The sequence below is a fragment of the Pseudorca crassidens genome, chromosome 4, assembly GCF_039906515.1.
Source record: "Pseudorca crassidens isolate mPseCra1 chromosome 4, mPseCra1.hap1, whole genome shotgun sequence".
Classification (NCBI taxonomy): domain Eukaryota; kingdom Metazoa; phylum Chordata; class Mammalia; order Artiodactyla; family Delphinidae; genus Pseudorca; species Pseudorca crassidens.
This window is the reverse complement of record NC_090299.1, coordinates 129991064-130007386: the sequence shown is the minus strand read 5'-3', so window position 1 is coordinate 130007386 and position 16323 is coordinate 129991064. Positions and strand designations below refer to the sequence as shown.

The 16323-nt window shown below is 40.5% G+C and overlaps 1 long non-coding RNA gene across 1 annotated transcript; it reads left to right on the top strand.

Annotated features, from left to right (window-relative positions):
- The first annotated feature begins 12300 nt into the window (after nt 1-12300).
- Nucleotides 12301-15919, top strand: LOC137223952 (uncharacterized). The gene is made up of 3 exons (XR_010943154.1): nt 12301-12349; nt 12660-12826; nt 15806-15919. It is a non-coding gene; the product is annotated as an uncharacterized lncRNA (long non-coding RNA).
- The last annotated feature ends 404 nt before the right edge of the window (nt 15920-16323 follow it).

The window sequence follows — 16323 nt, the reverse complement described above, 5'->3', positions numbered from 1 at the left end:
CTCCAAAAAGGCTAAAAACTATTTTTCTTCCCTTTCCAACATTATGTTTTGTGTTCATGAAGCTTCATTTCAAGGAACTCAAAGTTTCAAGGACCTCAGGGATGGGTAGGTAGGGGATCATATGATCCCGTAATCTAAGCTAAGAAAACGGAATCACAAATACAGCTGAGAGCAGTACAATGACAGATACCCAGTAGGTGGACTACATGATTAGAAGACCAAGAATATTTCCAAACTTGAGCTTCTCTGATTCTGAAAGAGCGGTGCTCGCAAACCCACACTTGCTTTCTTGATAATTCACTTTTAAAACCAAATACCTGTGGCATTCCATCAGGGTTGGGGTAAGATTTATGGACCTAATATGTAAGGTAGAATTTGTTGGTCGTTACTGACATTGTTAGTTTCATCAACAAAATTGCCCAATTTGGTTGCAATTCTAGGAGGAGGAAGTGGGAGCAGGGAGGTGGATACACAGTAGCAAATTAGGGTAATGTTAAATGTCCTTAATTAACAGGCCAGTTGAAACTGCCAAGGTCAAGTTGCCCTGTGGGCTCTATTTTGTCAACTGTTAACTTGCAAAGAAAAAAATCGTCAGCTGACCGAACTCCAACATATGAGAGCTTGCTGGTGTTCTTCTCCATAAACAGACTGAAGAAAATGAGAGATGTTTCTAACTCAGAAGAATGACCAGGTTTGGCTACAAGATGAGCATAAACGTGTAAATCCCTCATGCAGTGGTCTAGCACAAATTCTAATGCCTGTTTTCCCCCTATAATCCAACAAACGCCTCAAAATTACTTTCTATAAAACTTCTATATTATAAAATCATATAATTTAGTAATTAATGATTATCTCATATAATTCTTGCAAGGAAGGGTGACAAAAAACGACCTAAAGCCTCTGGCAGGCCTATGGGATTTATAAAAGTCTTATAGAGCTTCGAAAAGCTAAGGATTTACAGCCAATGGAATAATCATAGCTAATTATGCAGGATCAACTTCTAATCCACATGCTTTAACTGCCGCTGTGAAAAAGTGAGTTTTTCTTGAATTTAGCTAAATAATTATTGAACTCTTTATTTGACTTTAGCTTAAGATAGCTTGTTTTTTAAAGTTTATCAGCATAAAATAGCACAAATAATGAGTATCTCCCAAATGCTATTCCTCTCCCTTGACTCATCCCTGTTGACCAGGCCCCATCATTTTATGCCAAACCAGACCCTCTTTACCTTTTTAAATCAATTTTTATTTACTTTTAATCAAATTTAATTTTTTCATCTTATAGGAAATTTATAACTTATAATTTTTTCCTCATAACAATGGCTATATTCACAAAGACAAATGTTGGTAAGGATGTGGAGAAACCAGAACCTTCATTCATTGCTGGTGGGAATGTAAGGTAGCACAGCTGCCTTGGAAAACACCTTGACAGTTTCTTTAAAAGTTAAACACAAATTTACAATAGGATCTACCAATTCCACACCTAGGTACCCACTCACGAGAAGCAAAAACAAATGTCTACACAAAGATCTGCACGTGAACGTTCACTGCAGTATTATCTATAGTAGCGAAAATTGGAAAGAACCCTTACATTCATCAATTGGTGAATGGATAACAAAATCTGATATATTCATACAATGGAATACTAACTACCCACCAATAAAAAGAACGAAATATGGAATGTGGATGAACCTCAACAAAATTGTTAAAAAAATACACTAGAGCTTCTTCAGACCTTGAGAAAAATGTATAGCTTCAGCATTTCAGCATAGTCTTGGTTCCCTCCGATTCTAAGAGTATAAGCTGTGTATCACAGAAGAATGTTCCAGGCATAAATTTACCTTGACTTCTGGCTTCCAGTTCTGCATGTAAGGGGCTTGAACGGGTCCACTCCTTCCTCACAGTGTGGTAAAAAGCTGAAGAGACTGAAAAATCAACAACTCTTCTTAGATCCATAAGAGAGGTGAGGACACAGGGAAAACCGCCACCCCCAAGACTGAAGAGACAGACAGGTGAATTCAGAGAGTCACCACTTAGCAGAGCAGAGTCTCACAAGTGGAAGCCACTACGGGAACCAGTGCCAGGGCTGGAATATCTGAACTGTAATTGCTGACAAACTGCTGGAGGCTCAATGTAGACGAGTCTGAGAGCGAAAAATTCTAAAAGGACCCAGGCATAGGGCAACCCCTACAGTACTGTGAGATTTACCCCAGGAACTCGACCAGGTACCCACGGTAAATATCAGAGAAAAATCCCCTTGTGCTTCTGGCGGGGGGAGGGGAAAAAGGAACCATTTTGAAATACTCCAGAGCACTATATTCTTCTTAACAAGGTCTACCCTCACGAGAAGCTAGTTAACCAGAGCCTAATCTGCCAGGGTTGTTATCACTGCCTAACTGACCTGGGAGCAGGGAAGTACCCAACTCCAGCGTACCCAAGCTTTCCATGTGGGAAAAGAAATACCCAACGCCAGTCCACTTTAGCCATTCTGTTCTACCTAAGCAGGGAGAAAAAAAACTTGGAAAAACTTGTGAAGTTCACAGTCCAGAGGCACAGGCTCACTAAATGGCTGAGACCACATCATAGGACTATAGAATGCTTCCCCTCCCCCTGCAACTTACCACCACATTATTTAAGGTCCTATTTACAGCAATTCCTTTTACCTGGTACAACACGTTCTGCTATCAAGAAAAAATTACAAGGCATGCTAAAAGGCAAAAAACACAATTTGATGTAACAGAGCAAGCATCAGAACCAGACATGGCAGGATGTTGGAATTATCAGACCAGGAATTTAAAACAACTATGGTTAATATTCTAAGGGCTCTAATGGATAAAATAGATAGTATGCATGAACAGATGGGCAATATAAGCCTACGTGGAAATCCTAAGAAAGAACCAAAAAGAAATGCTGAGATCAAAAACAGTATAACAGAAAGAAAGAATGCTTTTGTGGGGCTTATTAGAAAACTGGTCACAGCTGAGGAAAAAAATCTCTGTGCTTGAGGTTACCTCAATAGAAACCTCCAAAATGGAAAGGCAAGGAGAACAAAGACAGAAAAGACAGAACAGACTGTGGGACAATAGAAGGTGTAATGGGCACACCAGGAAAAGAAATAGAAAAAATATGTAAAACAATAATGAATGAGAATTTTCACAAATTAATGTTAGACACCAAACCACAGATCCAGGAAGATCAGGGAACATCAAGAAGGATAAATGTAAAACAAACAAACAACAAACTCTACATAGGCATATCATTTTCAAACTACAGAAAGTAAAAGTTAAAGAAAAAAATCCTGAAAGAAGCCAAAGGGAAAAAAACATCTTACCGATAAAGAAACAAGATAAGAATCATATCCAACTTCTTCTCAGAAACCATGGAAGCAAGAAGAGAGTAGAGTGAAATATTTAATATGTTGACAGAAAGACCCCACTAACCTGAAATTCTATACCCTGTGAAATTATCCTTGAAAAGTGAAGAAGAAAGAAATACTATCTCAGACAAACAAAAAGTGAGGGAATTTTTTGCCAGTAGAACCGCCTTGCAAGAAATGTTAAGTTCTTTAGCGAGAAGGAAATAATATAGGTCAGAAACTTGGATCTGCATTAAAAAAAGGAAAAGCATCGAAGAAGGAGTAAGTGAAGGTAAAATAAAAACTTTAATTTTTCTTATTAATTGATCTAACAGATAAGTTTGTTCAAAGATAATAGTAGTAACAATGTATTCAATTATGTATGCTTATGTATATGTATATGTCTTATGTATATACTTATATACCTATGCTTATATGTAAGTGAGGTGAATGACAAAAATAATACAGGAAACAGGAGGGAGGAAATAGGAGTATTTTATTATTATAAGGTATACTTGTGAAGTGCTATAGTGTTATTTGTAACTACACTTGGATTAGCTGTAAATGTATATTGAAAACTCTAGGGCAACCACTATAAAAGTAAAAAAAAAGAAGTAGAATTATTATACTAAGAAAGGAGCAAAATACAATCATATAAAATGCTCATTTAAAATGACAGAAGGCAGAAAAAGTGGAAGACAAAAATAGGAATAAGGGCAACAAGTAGAAAACAAAACAAATATGGTAGATGTTAATCCAACTGTATCAATAGTCATTTTGAACATCAATGGTCTAAATACACTAATTGAAAGACAAGAGGTTATCAGTAGATCAAAAAACAAGACCCAATTATATGCTATCTACAAGAAACCCCATTTGAATATAAAGACACGTATAGATTGAAAGTAAATGGATGGATTACTTGATTTTCAACATATGTAAGTTTTAGAAATACCATACAAAGTTAAATGAAAATAAATGCTTACAAAAAAAGAAAATAAATGCTTACAATGCAAACTAAGTAACTGAGAAAGCTTTGAGATGCTTGGTAGTATGAAAAATTAAAAAAAACACTTCAAATCATAATAATTGCTATACAAAAAGTAAATAGATGGAGAAAAATATACTATGCTAATACCAATGAAACATAAAGCAAGAATAGCTCTATTAATTTCAGACACAGCAGACTCTGAAACAAGGAAAATTATCAGGGATAAAGAGGGCATTAAATAATAATAATGATAAAGGGGTCAATTCTCCAAGAAGACATAATAATTCTTAACATGTATGTACCTAACAACAGAGTATCAAACTACGTGAGGTGAAAACTGATAGAAAGGAGAAATAGATGAATCCACTATCATAGTTGGAGATTTCAACACCTCTCTATCAGAAATGGACAGATCTAGAAGGAGGAAAATGAGTAAGGACATAGTTGAACTCAACAACATATCAATCAATTGGATATAATCAACATCTATTAAATAACTTCATCCAACAACAGCAGAAAATACATTCTTCTCAAGCTCACATGGAACATTCACCAAGATAGACCACATTCTGGGTCATAAAATACACCTTAACAAATTTAAAAGAATAGCAATCATAGAATGTCTGCTTTCAGACCACAGTAGAATTAAATTAGAAATCAATAGCAGAAAGATAACTGGAAAATCCCCAAATACATGGAGATTAAACAATACATTTCTAAATAACACATGGGTCAAAGAAGAAAGGTCAAGAGAAATTTTAAAGTATTTTGAACTAAACAAAAATGAAAACACAACTTATCACAATTGGTGGAATGCAGTAAAAGCAGTGTTTTGAGGGAAATTTATAGCATTGAATGCATATATTAGAAAAGAACAAAGATCTAAAATCAATTTAGTTTCCACCTTAGGAATCTAGAAAAGGAAGAGCAAATTAAATTCATAGTAAGCAACAGGAAAGAAACAATACGTAGTAGAGTAGAAATCAATGAAATTGAAAACAGGAAATCAAGAGACAAAATAAAGGAAACAAAAAGCTGTTTCTTTGAAAAGATCAAGAAAATCAATAATCCTCTAGCTGGGCTAACTAAGAAAAAAATTGAGAAAGGACATCAATTACTATCAGAAATAAATGAAAGAAGGGAAATCACTACAGAGCCCATGGACATTAAAAGGATAATAAAGGGCTTCCCTGGTGGCGCAGTGGTTGAGAGTCCGCCTGCCGATGCAGGGGACACGGGTTCGTGCCCCGGTCCGGGAAGATCCCACATGCCGTGGAGCGGCTGGGCCAGTGAGCCATGGCCGCTGAGCCTGCGCGTCTGGAGCCTGTGCTCCGCAACGGGAGAGGCCACAACAGTGAGAGGCCTGCATACAGCAAAAAAAAAAAAAAAAAAAAAAAAAAAAAGAAGATACTAAAGGAATACTATGACCAATTCTATGCTGACAAATTTGATAACCAAGATGAAATGGACCAATTTCTTGAAGATACAAGCTGCCAAAACTCACACAAGAAAAAAATACACAATCTGAATAGGCCTATATCTATTAAAGAAATTGAATTAATAATTAATAACATTCCCAAGCAGAAAGCAATAGGCCCAGATGGGTTCACCAGTTAATTTTACCAAACACTTAAGGAAGAAATTATACTAATTCTCTACAATCTCTTTCAGAGATTAAGAGGTGAAGGAATACTTCCTAATTCATTCTATGAGGCCAGCATTACCTTAATACCAAAGCCAGACAAGGACATTACAAGAGATATACAGATAAACATACCTCATGAACACAGATGCAAAAATCCTCAACTAAATATTAGCAAATAAATCCAACACTGTATAAAAAGAATTATAACCACAACCAAGAGGTATTTATTCCAGGTATGCAAGGCTGGTTCAACATTCACAAATCAATTAATGTATCCATCACATCAATAAGCAAAAAACAAAAACAAAAAACACCCCACACGATCATATCAATAAATGCAGAAAAAGCATTTAACAAAATTCAACACCCATTCATGATAGTAAACTAGGAAAGGTCTCAGTAAACTAGGGAAAGACGAGAACTTCCTTAACTTGATAAAGAAAATCTACAAAAGAAACCTACAGGTAACATATTTAATGACAAACTAAAAGCTTTCCCACTAAGATCAGGTACAAGGCAGGGATTCTCCTCTCACCACTCCTTTCAACATAATACTGAAAGTACTAGCTAATGCAATAAGACAAAAAAAGGAAATAAAAGGTATAGAGATTGAGAAGGAAGAAATAAAACTGTCTTTGTTCACATACAACATAATTTTCTAGGCAGGAAATCCAAAAGAATTGACAAAAAAAGTCCTGGAAGTAACAAGTGATTATAGAAAGGTTGCAAAATACAAGGTTAATACACAAAAGTTGATTGCTTTCCTATATACCAGCAATGAACAAGTGGAATTTGAAATTAGATTCAGTGCAAACCCAATCAAAATCCCAGCAAGTTATTTTGTAGGTATCAACAAAGTGATTCTAAAATTTGTATAGGGAGGGATAGATAGGCAGAGCACAGAGAATTTTTAGGTCAGTGAAAATATTCTGTATGATACTATAATGATGGGTGCATGCCATTATACATTTGTCCAAACCTATAGAATGTACAACATTAACAGGGAACTGTAATGGAAACTGTGAACTTTAGGTGATTATGATGTTACAATGTAGGTGTGCCAATTGTAACAATGATTAACACTCTGGTGGGGGAATGTTGATAATGGGAAGGCTATGCATATGTGGGTGCAGGTGGTATATGGGAACTCTATGTATCTTTCTCTCAATTTTGCTGTGAACCTAAGACTGCTCTAAAAAATTAAAATCTTTAAAAATGTAGAGCATTTGAAAGGTTAACTTTTCTTTTATATGGGGGAGAGGGGACATAAAGAATTATTTTGTAGCTGAATTAAAATTTAAGAAAATTAATAAAGACTGAAGCACAGTCCCTAGTTTAGACTTACTTCAGGAAAACCTCATAGGGAAAGCCAAAGGACATATAAAACGGAATTATTCTGATAACACTTTTTATTATAGACTCAATTTCAATGTCTTCTTAGCTATTATCAGTATGGTTTTCTTTTAAAAATAATATTGAAATATGTACTATAAAAAACAATTTTACCCAGCCACCCCAGAAGCTCCAGAATGTTTACTATGACTTAACTTTTAGTTATAGCTTTGTCTTACCTCTTACTTTTCTGTTGGTCAGATTCTAAAGGGAAATAAGTGATGTGTATACAATTTGTTGGTATAGCCTAATTGGGAATGTAAGAAATTTTATTCTAGCACTGGGCTTGATCCTTGAAGAAGGTTTTCCTTCTTCATTTGCACGCAGGACTATTCCCTCATATAACCAGCTCCTTTAAAAATTCATTGATGTCAAGCATGGAGTGGTAAGTGCAACGTTTCTCAGTGATCATTTACATGTAGAGCTTAAATGATTGCATACTGCATATTATTTATTAAAAAAAAACTGGAGGGAGTTGGAGTTATTGTTTAATGTATTCATTCATTAAACATTTATTCCTGAGTGCTTATTATGTGTGTAGCTTTCCTCTAGATGATGGAGAAACAGAGATAACCAATATTAGAATTGTGAACTGATGATACTGTACTTTCTTTAATAGTCACCAACTTTTCCTCTTTCCCATGTGTGACAGTAACGATACATACTACACTGACAGTTAAAAACAAAAACAGCTTTTCTCTGATTGAAAACTTTCAAATAGAAATAGAGAAATAGAGACAAAAGTAAAAGTCACCTGAAATCCTTCCCCTCTCCCCAGGGATAATCACCACTAACATTTTAGTGAACTTCCTTAGAAACTTATCTCTATACTTATGCATACATAAAGATGCGCACAGGCATACACTTAGAGTACATTGATGGGATCCATAGTCCTCTGTAATCTGCTTTAACCACTTAATGTTTTCATAGGCATCTTCAACGTTAACACAATCATTATTTTAATGGATACATAATATTCCATTGACTGGATGTATCAATTTAAAAATATGCCATGTTGCTGGGCATTTAGGTTTTTAAAATTTGTAGCTATTATAAATAATGCTGGGATCAGTAAATTTGAATATAAATTTTTATAACTGTACAATCATCATCTCAGAGTCCTTTCCCATAAGTAGAATTCTTAGGTTAGAAGGTATGCTTATTTTAAATTTTGATGTACAGCCAAATTGCCTTCCAGAAAATTAGCCTTATGAACTAGCAGTCCACAAGAGTGCCTGTTTTCCGATATTTTCTCTAACACTGGCTTTAAAAAATAATTTTGATAAAGATATTTCAATCTCCTTTTAACTTTCATTTCTTTGATTATCAGTGAGGTTAAGCATCTTCTGTGTACTAGTTATTCATAGCTCTTTTGTGACTTATAGTCAATTCTCATTATTCAAGGTAGTTATCTTTTCTAAAGTCTCCACTAACACTGAATCACTGAATACTGAACTATTATTGCTCCTAAGGGAAATGGAGGGTCAGGTTCCTGTGAGCCTCTGGTCATACGGTTTTCACCAACTGATCAATATATAAATTTGTTTTATGCATGTTTCTGGTTAACAGTACCTTATTTAATATATATTGTTGATCCATTAACGTTGAACTTACAGCACTATAACCTGTACCTAAACAAAGCTTATCTAACAGACGTATTTTCTCTGTAAGGCACATCACAGCCTTCCTGCACTTAAGAAACACTAGATAGCACATCAGCACTGCACCTGGGGGCCATCTTAAACAGTGAAGTCATTAACAAAAAAACATGAGAACGCAGAACATGTGGCATTAAATTGGCTGCAAAAAGCATACTTTGTTTACTGTCTGAGAGCTGAAACAAGAAAGAGTGTGCTCTTGTTGGACCTCCATCGAGACTGTGCACGTCAGGTGACTCAAACTGTTTGCCACTTTGGGCATGTCCTTGAACAATCTAAAAAGTGCTGCGAGTATTGACTTTGGGGTTACATATAAATTTTAGCAAGCAGGCAAATTCTCAAATATGGAATCCATGAGCAACGAGAAGTGATTGTATTCACTTCCTTTGCCCATTTTTCTACCAGGGTGTTTAGCTTTTTCTTATTGGCTTGTGTAGGCTATTTGCATATAAGGATAGCAATTTTATAAATATTTTCTCCAATTTTGTCTTTCTATTCTATTGCTAGTATCTGTTAGTATAGTGGCTGCTGACAGCAGTATCAAATGCCTTTTGAATGGGGAGGATGACACAGTGGAAACACAACAGTGGAAAAGGAATTTTATTAAGTTTCTATTGTGAATGTGGTTGGTTTTATTTTTACCTCTCTTTCACAGGCACACCAAATTCTGTCTGGGGATTTTCCTCTAGCACCTCCAAGTTATGAAAGAACCTGTAAGTCCAATCCCAAACTACCACTTTACATTCATGTTCTGCCTTTATTGTAATTATGATCTTTATCTGATATCTTCATCCATTCCAGAGTCTGAAGTCACTTAAGGCCTTTTGCATTTTTGCCTCCTTCCTCCCATCATGCACTTTGTTACGTCATTGCACGTACCCCTCCTAACTGTAAGGATGGTAGGAAGCAGAAGTAAACAGTGGGGGGATTCCCATAGAGGCACTGCTAGCAGCAGCTCTGAAAAAGAGCGCACCTGTGAAAAGGCTGTGATGGTGACAGAAGCTGGGGGTCGGGGTGGGAGGGTAGCATGTGTGTGTGTGTATGTGTGTGTGTGTGTGTGTGTGTGTGTGTGAGGTAGGTAGTGTGTATGAACTATTGATTAAAAAATGGTTTAGGAATGTCTGTACAGTTCATTTATTTATACTATGATAGACTCTACCACGAGCACTTACACACTGGCTGTCTGTCTCTTCATGCCAGATGTGAGAATTAAAAAGCCAGCATCTGAGAACCTGATGAAGTACAGCTGACTAAGGAGAGAGTTCCTGAAGCATGTAAGAATCTTTTCACTTGTCACCCAACAGTGGATCCCTGGGAGTGTCAGTAATTTTGCACAGTGTAGCCGTGAGGGTGGAGGTGTGTGTGTGTTTAGAATTGGTGTGAAGGTAATCCACAATTTACAATCATGTGATAAATAGAAAAGACTATAGAAATAGGCTATTCTGATAAGCAGTCTTCCCCAAAGCATCGTGAACATTTCTTGTTTAGATCTCTACAGTTATTTTGGAAACAAGCCTCAAAGAGGCTTTTAGGGACTGGAATTTCTCTCCTACGGTCCAAATTCTCATCAGTGACATCAGGGATTTGCTGGATTCCACCTCTTGTGAAAAAGGCAGTAAGTTCTCAGATTGTCCTCCCCTTCTGGGGACGCACCGTGGGTGCCCAGGGTCCTGGGCTGAGCTTCCTCATGTGCCCGTTCTGCTACCCAACATCTCCTGTCCCTGCTCCCCCTGACGTGGCCCTCCAGAGCAGGGGCTTTGTCTTGCCTTCTCAGACATTCTCAAAACCCAGTAATTTTTAACAGGATATGAAAATGGGATTCTTCTTATATCTTAAGAGTTCTGGCAGAGACTTCTAGAGAAAGAAAGAATAAAAACTGGTTTCTACAAGCACCCTACTGACTTCACCTCATTTAATATAAAAGTTACAACGATTTCTGCTATCCTATTTTGCTTATAAGATTTCTCTTTAAATTGACTTAAAAAATGTGGCCTCACCCTAAGTAATTATATTTACAATACCATGGGTTTGGTATGCTAGTTATGTGCATTAGACAAAAAAACCTGGACTTCCCTGGTGGTCCATTGGTTAAGACTCCAAGCTTCCACTGCAGGGGGCATGGGTTCGATCCCTGGTGGGGGAACTAAGATCCCGCTTGCCGCACCACGGCGAGGCCAAAAAAAACCAAAACCTGACCATTAAAATAAAAATGTTACTCAACTACCATCTAACATTATCATAAGAACCACCAGTATATATACATATCACTTTGGAAAATCCTAGTCTGTGGGCACCAACAGGCTTATCTGATAAATTTCGCTAATGGGACAGGGTTGAAACGGCCCACCTCCGTTCCCAGGTAGCTAATCTATTTAATGGTGGCCTTCCAGAAAGTTACCAGGTAACCTTCCTAGCACGGGAGGGCAGGGCTGTGGCAGGCAGTGGAGGGAGTTATGTGCGGGCATTTGAAGCTGGGCAGTCCACTGAATGTTGTATTATGCGGGCAGCCAGGGACCTCCCTTCCCTGTAGGGTTGATGCCTGCTTCTAGGAAGGGTAGCTGATTTCCTGAAAGTATATTTACTGCTAGCTGGCCTCCTGGGAGTTGCTTGGGAGAATCATGAACTATTGTTAAATAAATAAATCCCTCTTGCTGCACAGAGTTGTACTGATGCCAAGCAATTCCGCTGCCAGTGTCTGCAGCTGTTCCAGGGAACAGTTGCCTGTCTCTTCGAGGTGCTTCCCCGACCCCCTCCCCTAAAGTGAATTTTCTATACTCACAGTAGCTTCTTTTTAGGCAACAATTACCGACAAATTAATGACATTACATCCTGCTCTTGTTTGTACGGTGCAACAGGCTAAAAGTACAACACACACACACACACACACACAGGCACACCCCACACGATTAATATGGGGTGTTTGTTTGGGAAGCCTTGGGCCTAGGGTTCTGAGTAAAGAATAAATCACAACTTGTAATTTATAGGCCAAGGCAAAAATCTTAATTTGAAAAAAAATAGGCATTATATTTGGGGGAATGGGAACAAGCACTGAGATGTAAAATGTACACATTCCTGCATCAGCAGCAAGTAGGGACTGAATGAGATTTTCAGCAATAAGTAAGGACTGAATGAAAATTTCAACCATCATTAACAGTATTCTCACTTTAAAAAGTATTTGCTTGGTGTCTAATGCTTTTGGTAACCATCTTCTGCATATTTATATTTCTGGGTCCTGTTTTCAAGAAGTTCATGATGTAACACTGGAAAGCAGAGACATCCACACCCAGGAATGTCTGGACTAAAGGGATGGTAGGGAAGACAGGGGGAAAAAATCTTACCGCTAAAGGATGATTAAGGGGCAGTAGAGAAGCAGTGAATGGTTCGGTTATTGATTCCAAGAGTTCTTGCCTTTTTTTCCTCTCCTGCTTATTGATCTGGGCTTCCTGTCACAGACACAATACATGAAATAGGAAGGTTAAAGGAGGTGGAAGAAAATGCAGGAACAATCCCAATTCCTGCTCGTTACCGATGTCTTGGCAATTTAATTCCCAATTCTGTTCAAAAAAGTAACCTTAGCGTTTGGGCGAGTGCTGACAACCAGGCCATTTCTTTTTTCCAGCTTCGGGAACCATGTAATTCTACAAGCAAGACTAGCTCATCTGAAGACTCAGAAGCTGATCAATACTCCGTTTACAGTCTGGGAAGACCATTCTCATCATTTAGCTGAGTCGGAAAACGAAGCCACAAAGCTGGAGGCCCAGAGCTTGCTTAATTAACGCCTTTGAGGTATGAGAGGGCCCGGGAAGACCCGGACCCGGGCAGGTTAGCTTTCTTGGGCACTTGCCGGGGCTTCAAACGCCTTCATCCCTGTTTGTTTTTTCTCTTAAATTGGAAGAGGGGACAAAAGTCATCGTTATAATCATTATTAAAATTTCCTTTAAAATAAATACTTGGAACCACACTTCTCTGCAAGAACCACAGAAATGGTGGTGTGGCCCCGACAGCTGTCGTCTCCAGCGTCCAACGAGCCAGCCCCTTCCGTCCGGGGGTCCCGGGCCGGGAAGGGCGCAGGGGCGTGAGAAAGGCTCTTTTGTATTCAGAGCAATAGCCGGCGGAGCTGCAGCCTTGCACCGCCAGGTCTTCCTCCGCGCGAGGCGCCGCCAGGAAGCAAGCTGGCGAGGAGGGGCGGTCCGCGTCGCGGCGGGGGCGGAGCCTGGGGGCGGGGCGAGTCGCGGCCTTTCTCGCCTCGGCTCCCTCCGGAGTGCCCTCAAGCCTCCATAAGCCCCTCCCACGTCCCGCCCCGCCCACGGCCCGGCCCCTCCCCGCCGCCGTCTTGGTCTCCCGGCTCCTCCCGTGTGCTCGCCTCCCGCCTCTCCGCAGGTCCTCCTCCTCCCTCCAAGATCCTCCTACCCCGCTGGATCTAGTGTCCGGCCCCTTCTCCTGCTCTTTCTCCTCCGGCTCTGCGACCCTCCTCCCCCTGCATTCCCACCGCCATCCTCCTGCGCGCTGCCCCCGCCCGCGCCGAGCGCGCTGGAGGGAGGGCGCGGAGACCCTGCGTGCGGGAAGGCAACGTCGCTGTCCCGGGCGCGAAGGGCCTCCGCTGCTGCTGTCCCACCGGGGGACGCCGAACTACGTGTGGTTACGGAAGTAGCTGCCTCCTGCTACACCTCTTCCTCCGCGCCCGCGCCCGGCTCTCTGCCCGGTGCCCCGTTTACTCCCATTTACCAAGCCGTCCTTCTCTGTATGATTTCTATTAAATAGAAAAGGTAATTAAAAGTCGCATACCACCCCTACATACCCATGCCCCCTCCCCCCGCCTTCCCAAACCTCCTAGTGGTTATTTTTGTTCTTTAGCCCAAGTTAGGCTAAATACCTTCCCGGAAAGCCATCTGGTCTGATTCCCGGGATCCCTTCGTATGGTTTTTTTAAGGTCTCCAAACCGTGCTTTGGAATGCTGCCTTGGAGCCACTCAGAAACCTTCAGGGTTTTGCCCTGGCCAGCCTCGTGGAGAGGATCTCGGGCAGAGGGAGGTGACGGCCTCTGTTGAAGGTCTAAATACCTAAGGGTCCTGGTCTTGTGCTGTAATTAATACGTTTTACTACTCCAAGAAAACACAGTTCTCTATGTTAATAGGTATTTATTCATTCTTTCTTTCAGTGTTTGTGTTTGTGTTTTTTTTTCCCCGGGATGCAAAGCATAGCTTAATAGAATACTCTTTAAATTCTAAAACCCGGTGTGAACAGCTTTACGGATGATTTTACAAAATAACCTGGCCACAGAAATTCAGTTTGACCAGAAACATTTATACGGTTGGGTCTACACCTTCTCCCTTTCTGTCCCCCATTCCTCTGCCCCCTAAAGACAAAAAAACAAATGTTAGCCTCTGGAAAAATATTCCCATACACATGGGTTGGGGTTTGTGGTCTAAGAAAAAAGGGAACAGATAGGTTCGTAGAATCATAGTGTTGTAACTGGAAAGTTCCTTAGAATTCGTCAAAAAGAAGTCTGTCAGTTTATTGAGGAGACTCAGAAAGTGTAGGGGTTTACAGAAGATCCCATGGTTTATGAGTAAAGGACTAACTGAGACCTGGGGCCTCATTTGGGGAGGAGACTGACGTCATGTGCTTTATCACATACAGAAAAATGACTGATCAAATTCAGTTCAGTGCTAGCACATTCCCTGTCTCTCTCTCCCCTGCCTTTTACTCTGCCCCACTCTCTGTCCTGCTCTGGGTCTTGCCTATTTGGGGAGTTACAGCCCTTTCTTCCTTCCCCTAACCTAGGCTTCACTCCTTTCTTTTTTTCTTTCCTTCCTACCCCACCCCCACCCCACCTGAGCCCCGACCATGAGATTTTATTTGAATTTTTAAAATGAAACCAGGTGCTGCATAAAACAAAAGCAAAGTAATAGCAAGGAAAGACTATCCAACGCGTAAGGAATGTGCTGAGTTTTATGACTCAGGCTGTCCTGGCAAAGAGCTGCGACTTACACGGAGAGGTGGGTGGCACAGAGCGAGGACCATACATGGCAGCCCCAGCCTCCCCAGATAGGCATGATCAAGGCGGCCTGAGACTCATTGCACAAAACCAAAGACTCTTGTTCCTGGTGAAACAAGATTTCCCAAGACTAGAACCAAACGATCATCAAATTTTCCCAGAGAGGCCAGTTCAGGCTGACATAGCAGAGGCCACCCTGAGGTTTGGAGGGGAAGGGAGCCCAGGCAGAAGGCCAGCCCTGGGAAAGAAACTGGCTTGGTGGACTTGGGCTAGGGTTTTGGTACATTGAAGAGATGAGTAAACTGCAAAGTGACATGAAAATTAGCATGAACTGTTGTGGAGACAATGGCTCCCGAGCTCCAGGTGGCAGGATTGCCACAGTGCCTTGGAGTAGGGGAGTATGACAGTGCTGCTGGGAGCCCAAGGGGGGTTTGCTCTTGGCGGAGGGTGTGAGGTGAAGAGCGCAGGAAAAGCGGGTCAGATGCTGGCAGTGTTTCTGGGGTGCCCTGCTTCATGCAACCAGGAGCGGATAAAAGCAGGAGTGGTGGACTTGACATGCACACTCCCAGACACCCAGACACACATACTCACGTTCTGAGAATGCTTCTCCAGTGAGCAGAGTAGTGGGCTGAGGTGTACATTTTTTCTGTTACTAAGGCGGGCAGAGAGAGCTGAGAGCAGTAAGGAGCCGGTCTCACCTGGCAGAGGTGGTGGGAGGGGTCTGAACTTGGGTGACGTGTATCTTCTTGTGCTCCCTTCATCACACAGGCCTGGGCCGAAGGAGTCCAACAGAGCTTCCTCTGGTTTCCGCCACCCCATTGACGGCTGTCACTTTCTGAATGAGAATGAACCTGGACTGGCATAAATGAGATCTCCAAGCAGAGCCTCCTGGGAAGGAGCCTTATTTTTTCCTTTTCTTCTTTTTCTTTTCCTTTCCGTGGAATACCCGTTGAAAAGCTGCAGCGACTATTCTGTAATGGCGGGAAAAGCTCTGCTTAACTTTTTCATTAAAGTCTACTTACCTGGAAAAATAAAGTCTTTTAAGGACCATGACTACATAAATATTTATAGTGTGAAAGGCGTCGCTCTGGTTCCGCAGGAGAATGGGCTCCTTCAGTTTTATTTATGATATGACACTTGGGTGAGCGACATCTATCATCTGGGTCGGCCCTACACTCTGTTCCACTGAAGCATGTTTCTGGAGTGATTATGTCTGCAAATATTTGCTGTATTTAGTCCCTCTCTTCCCTTAACCCCCTCTTAGCCCTTTTAACTCCCCAAACCAT